This window comes from Megalopta genalis, chromosome 6 (genome assembly GCF_051020955.1).
Source record: "Megalopta genalis isolate 19385.01 chromosome 6, iyMegGena1_principal, whole genome shotgun sequence".
Lineage (NCBI taxonomy): Eukaryota > Metazoa > Arthropoda > Insecta > Hymenoptera > Halictidae > Megalopta > Megalopta genalis.
This window is the reverse complement of record NC_135018.1, coordinates 8,711,376-8,718,180: the sequence shown is the minus strand read 5'-3', so window position 1 is coordinate 8,718,180 and position 6,805 is coordinate 8,711,376.

Sequence of the window (6,805 nt, the reverse complement as noted above, 5' to 3'; positions counted from 1 at the left end):
ACATTACGTACATCTTAGGAATATAAGGATCAAGTCAGAGGACGCCTTATACCCTTAACCCCTTAATGCACAATTTAAAAAAAAGAAACCGACCAAAAAAAATCAATTTTTTTTATCTAAGAAAATACATATTTGGACCTTAATTTCAATAAATATGTAAAAAAAATGCAAAAATTACTAAAAATTCAATAAAAATAGTGGATAAATAATTATAGTGAATATTGAATCGCATTGCAGATCGAATTTTGTACCCATCGTACTGTTTTTCAATTACCAGTTACTATTTTGAAGGGGAAGGAGGAGACGAAAAAAAACTGAAAAATATTTAATTTTACCTAAATTTGTAATAATATAATAATAATATTTATTAGCTGAAAAATGTATAATAAACTAAAACTATTCAAAATTTTCTTTTGTATGGTAAATTTCAAAACAAGGTGCAGCACATAGCCCAACATTCCTTATTTCAACATTAGAAAACATACCTTTTATACACTAAAAATCCAATTTACTCTCTATAAAAATACACCATAAAACAAAAACGTTTTTATATGTTGACACTAATAATATTTGTAAAAAATAAAAAACAATTGTCTTTGAAGAAATTCACTTTGATAACGTCTACTTTACTTCCATCCTAAAAGTGCATATTTTATTCCTGAATAAGCAAAAAATAGAAAGAGATCGGAGATAACTGGAGAGTAATAAATAAATTAGTCATAACAAAACTCACAAAAGTGCCAACGCTAATTAGATACGCAATAATGGATATAGATAGATAGAAACAATTACCAGGTCAGAGATGCTTATAAGTGTCACCCTAAAAGGCCATATTTTATAATCCCAAATAAACAAACTTTACAGCTTACAATACAGAATTACACGATGAATATCAATAAATTGAATGTTTTCCTTGGTTTTTATTAAGTTATTTTTACTACCCGGATATATTCGAATCTGAACATTTTAGCGACCGCATAAGTTGCGACGCCGACCGTATATATACGGGTCTGCACATTTTGGCCGGTTTTGCACGCCCGTGTTAATACGTTTCTGCGCGTTAAGGGGTTAATATTGTATTTTGTGGATTCAGGCGTCACATAGCTGAGGCGTGTGACACTTGATCCTTTTATATATTTTTTGTTTGCTGGAAGTGTCCCGTGACACTTTCATCGAGAACGTGAAATCCGCGTGTCGGTCGCCGCGTACACCGATTGAGCAATCATCGTCTTATCCTCGGTGCCAGAGAATTAATACCGAATATTACAGGTCCGGCGATTTTCCGAACGAGTGTCTGCTTCCGTGCACGGCCATTATCGATAATCGTAATCGGCTGCGATTAGCCGGTACAGGGGTGTTAAGCGGAATCGTTTATATTCATTCAACATGGAAAGCAACCTCGCGTGCTCGATGCATGCCGATTGCAAAGCCATCGGAAACGATCAATCTCTTTCGTCTTTATTCGTGTTTATCCGTCTCGCGGTGATACACGCCGTGTATCTCATCTTTCCATCCGAGGAAGGCTGGTCCCTTCTCTGCGAGCGCATTGCCACTTATCGGCTCAGCCCTTTAGGGTCGATGCCGCGTCTACGTGCTAAGCTCGGGCCATGCTCCAAGGCCGACCAAGGCCGAATCTCTTTCTTACCACGTTGACTGCCGCGTCACCCGTATTCGGGTGACAGCAAAAGTTCTCGTCAGGCCACGTCACCCGTAATTCGGGTGACGCTGATTCGACTACTTACAAAGGATTTCCGAAAATATTTCGACAAATATTCTACAGGAGGTAATGAAACTATTGAATTCTTATAAAAATGGTTTATTAAAAAAATTATTCGCAGTGTATAACATTAAAACATTCTCTGCAAAGTTGAGGTTGATCAGGACAGCTTGGACAAAAAGTTGTTTGTTTTTTCAGATATGCTCGTGCCTCTGATCGGTCCATTTCGTATCTTTTATTTGAACTATAGCTTCCTCGGTATCATCAACATTTCTTTCTTCTTCCATGACCAATTCTCTCGTAAAATCTCGTCAATAGTATCTTCATAACATTCATTATCGCTAAGATTATATTTATCAGTATCCAAATCAGAATCTGACGATGTAATTTTATTTATGCTTCTCCTTCCGGGCAATCCGATCTCTTTTCATTATTGAACAAAAATAAGGGCAGAGATTTTAAGTTATACCATTCGGTACTCGGCAAAGATTCCAACTGTTCGTGCAGGAACAGAAACAGATATGAATTAACAGCGCACGCTTCCTATAGCGGCACGGGTGGCCTGTAGGAGATTTTGTTGTAAATACGCGTGGCAGTCAACGTGTTACATTTGATTTACATTCGGTGTGTTCACACTACGCGTGCCGTGCTCGCGGCGTGCCAGGCCGCCCGGCACCGTCCAAACTTGTTTACACTTGCAGGCAGGCCCGGACCAGGCTTGTTTCGTCACTAATCAAAACAAAGCAAGACAGAACTATAGAACTATGGTACGATGTGGGCAGAGTGCGCAATCTTTCGATCTAACGTTGCAGCCAATAAATCCGGGAAAGCATTTCGACTTGACAAAGCATGCAGAAGAAAGGAATCTATGAAGGCTAGATGGTGAAAGCTCGACTTTTTTGGTGATCATCTGTGGATCATAATTAAATAAAATGTTAAATTCCGAAGAAACCAACGGCTTTTCGGAGTAACTACATACTACGGATGGATTGGTATAGTTTGACGAGCAGAAGGGTTATTCATATAAAAAATATATTTTAAATTGCACAATGAAATATAAATTTTAATGTAAGTGTTATTTACACAAAGACTAAAATGGGAAATCGGCCATCGACGCGTACAATAATTCCGTTGGCGTGCCAACATCGAGAATCGAGCATGCAGTACCGCACAAAATTGTGTGGACACTTCAAAACGCAGTATATATGTATATACATATCTCTTTTCAAACTTGGACTAAACGTCTAGAATTCTTTTTTAAATGATGGTGAGTTTTTAATCGATCGATCTTTGATTGTTTACAGCTTATTTCAAGGTCAACCGATTTCGACGAAATTTTCAATACGGATATAAGTCACCAAGATAAAGGTGACATTGGCTCAGATAAAGCAGTTAAAAAATATGTTTTTTAATTTTTGTTTTGTCATTTCAAGTAATAGTAAAATTTTAAAAAAAGATATTATGGTCATTATCTAGTAGATTAGAGTCCTACTATCATTTTAAAAAATTCTAGTCGATTTTTAGTTTTAGAAAAAATATTGCGTTTTGATGACGTCTCGGATGAAGCCTTCACTGGTTTCCTAAAATATTGAAATTAGTATTAATATGAAAAGTATATTTATATTTCTCATAAGAATCAATATAATTTTACAAGAATTATGTCGCGTTTAAGAAGCAGTAAAAAAGAAGTTAAACATTGAGTTATGTTAGACATTGTTAGACATTGCTATGTCAAGGTCGAGCGAAGATCATGTTATTACAGGTCATTGGATTCGTTTTGTTCTTAGCTATCACGATATAACGACAGAAACATGTGATCCCATTTAAGGAAACGTCGATGACCTTGACATCAGGAAAAATATGACCTTCAAAAAGAAATCGTCTCCACTGTAACATGTGTCCCGTCGAATCATGCAATCTGTTCCTCTAGCATTTTTTAGTATCGTTAATGATAATGGAGATATTGCCTTGTGACGGCTTCAGCGAATCATCCCGCATGTTATACGAAATATTAACGAAGACGCGAAATCAACGAGCACATGTTGTTCTGCGATCCAGTTTACAATATTCTTTCAACAGCAATGTCGGCGTAAATTATTCAAAGCAGCCGCTTATGCAGATTATAGAAACTGAACAAACACGAGCATTCAAGTTTCCGCATTTTGACAGCAAACGAGAAAGCTGGAGAACGATTTTATAGTCTCGCCGTTAATGTCTGCAAAAGTTTCCAGCGATAATAATGATGCACGAGTCGCGACAGGGACGCTTTGTTTATCCTGTTTCCCCGAGCTTCCTTTTGCACCTTATTACCTCGCCGCGGACACGTTCACCGGTCTTTCTCGCTGCCCTTTCTAACAACCTTGTCCTGCAAGAATGTAATCGATCCCAAGGATGCGGAGCCGAAGAGGCAGAGGTCGATGGGTAAACAAGGTTAAGAGCGATAGAGCTAATTGCTGGTCGAGCGATATCTCATAGAAACGTGCGTGTCGATAGGACACGTAAAACAACGCATCAAAATCGTGCACGAAAATATTGCACGAAATCGTTTCATTAAAAAGTCGCCGTACAGTCGAACTCGTTTCTTCGTGTTCGAGTTTAGCGACAAGTACAACATTTGAATCGAGCTATACATATAAGAAAAATATCATCTAAATGAACAGAGGCGGAAACAAATTTCTCTGAAATATGCAACAAGTGGATAATAGAATTTATAAAATTATTACTGTCGATAGACTTAGATTTAAGCCTTGCGTTGGATGCCGAAAATTCAAACATTCGTTTGAAGTCGCACTTAGAATATAATAATCGCAATTATTTCATAATTAAACGTGAGTTTCAGAGCTTTAACCTTTTAGGCATGACGCGCCACTATAGTGGCTTGCTCTAGTAATTCACTCGCTCATCGTTTTAATCAAATAATCGTCTTCATATGCATTGTTTCACACTTCTTTTGTCTTTACATCGATTTACAACAGTCTACAGGGTGTCCGAAAAATGTCTCACAATCCGGAATTGGCGGGTTCCTCGGATCATTTGAAGCAACTTCTTCCTTTACAAAAATTTGCTCCGAGGCACCGTTAACGAGTTATTAACGAAAAACAGTGACCAATAAGAATCGAGTACGGCTGACGCGGGCGGCCCAGCCAACCAGCGTGCGAAGCCCAGTTCCGCTTATTGGCTCGGTCGTCTCGCGCCAGCCGAGCTCGCCTCTCATTGGTCACTGTTTTTCGTTAATAACTCGTTAACAAATTTCTCTGAAATGCAACAAGTGAATACAGCAATTCATTGTCGTGAAATTCTTTCGTTCAAGGTGTGGTGAAAACTAGAATGGTGAAAAATAGAATTTATAAAATGTTGATCCTCGAACGGTGTTTCCAATCACAATGATTAATAAGTTCCAGCAATTTTACCGTTTTTTTTTTTAAGCGATGGACATTTAGGTAGCAAAGATATATGCACGATAAACTTCTACATGAGAAAATGTATCTTTTTTTTTTATCAAACAAACAGCCAGCTCTTCGAGTCCGTGGCTGTGTGCAGCGCCGGTGTTTCAGATTAGAGAGTCAAGATTCTATTTTGCGCGTGCATGTTCGCAGGTTCGAAGGAACCCACATGCGTTTCCCATTCCAGCCGGGCGACGTGGAAAAAAGATTGGTTTCATATCGTTAAACGGAATTTATGATACGGTTTGTATAATGGTTCGCGGAGCCAGCTTCTACCTGGCTTAATAAAATTGCGCGGCGAATTAGAATTGCAGATGAAGCGGCTACCGGAATCGATACACTGTTTTCAGAAATGGCATTCGCATAACGGTGACATTTACGACACCGCTGATGTGCTCGTTCGCGATTTAAAGCATTTAAGGGATCCTTAAATAAAACGGCATTCGGCTATTCGAAAATCAACGCCGCTATAACTTCGCCTTACCGCGCGCTCCGCTCGATTTTATGCGCTCGTGCGCGAACGCTACGGTGCGAATAGTAGACATCATTCTTAAAACTCGCTGTCCGACGATTATGGTCTGTATGTACCTTGCAGCTCGCAACTCGCAACGTCGATGCGCATCGCAAACGCAGCAGCGAGTCTAACCTTTATCGAACGGCGGAAACGTGGGACGCGACGTACGTCCGATAAGGGTTAACAAATATTTCTCGCCACACTGGCAGCCCTAACTGCGCCACCTTACTTCAATATCATTTCGACAGACCTCCGAACTGGAGTACTTTAAACAAATTGTCGCTTAATTTAGAGAAATGTTATACTCTAAGATTCGGTCGTAGGATGAATAATCTCGATACTAATTATACTATTGGGTTGGCAACTAAGTAATTGCCGATTTCAGTTATAGACGTCTCTCACTCCCATTTTTATGATATCCGTAAATGTTATATTATAAAATTATTATTATTATTATTATGTTATTTTTTATTATCCGTGAATGTTAGCAACTCGACAAATTGAATGCATGAATCGTAAAGGTGTCATTTTCCAGCAGGACAATGCTGGGCCGCACACGTCTTTGTCCACTCGGCAAAAATTGATGGATATTGCTTGGGAATTGATGTTACACCCACCATATAGCCCTGATCTCGCGCCATCGGATTACCACTTATTTCGATCCCTGGACAACTCCCTTCGTGGTAAAACTTTTAATGATGATGACGCTGTAAAATGTCACTTAACTCAACTAACTTTCTACGAGCGTGGAATTTTCAAGTTGTCAGAGAGATGGCAAAAGGTCATCGAACAAAATGGAAAATACATTACAGATTAAACTTCGTTCCAAGTAAAAAAAATTTTTATTTCATTGAACAAATCGGCAATTACTTAGTTGCCGACCCAATATTAGCGATTATACTCCAACTACCGTCGAAACAATACGCGACATTGGTATCATCTTTTCCTCCGATCTAACATTGTTTCAACATTGCAAAAGTATTATATCCGGCAGCTACAAAGCGCAATGGGACTCATTCACAGAGTGGCTGAACTTTTCCGGAATACTCCACACTCTTAGACTTCTGTACTGTTCCCTAGTCAGGTCGATATTAACCTTTTAGGTACGGCTGAATTCTGTGCGAGGCTATT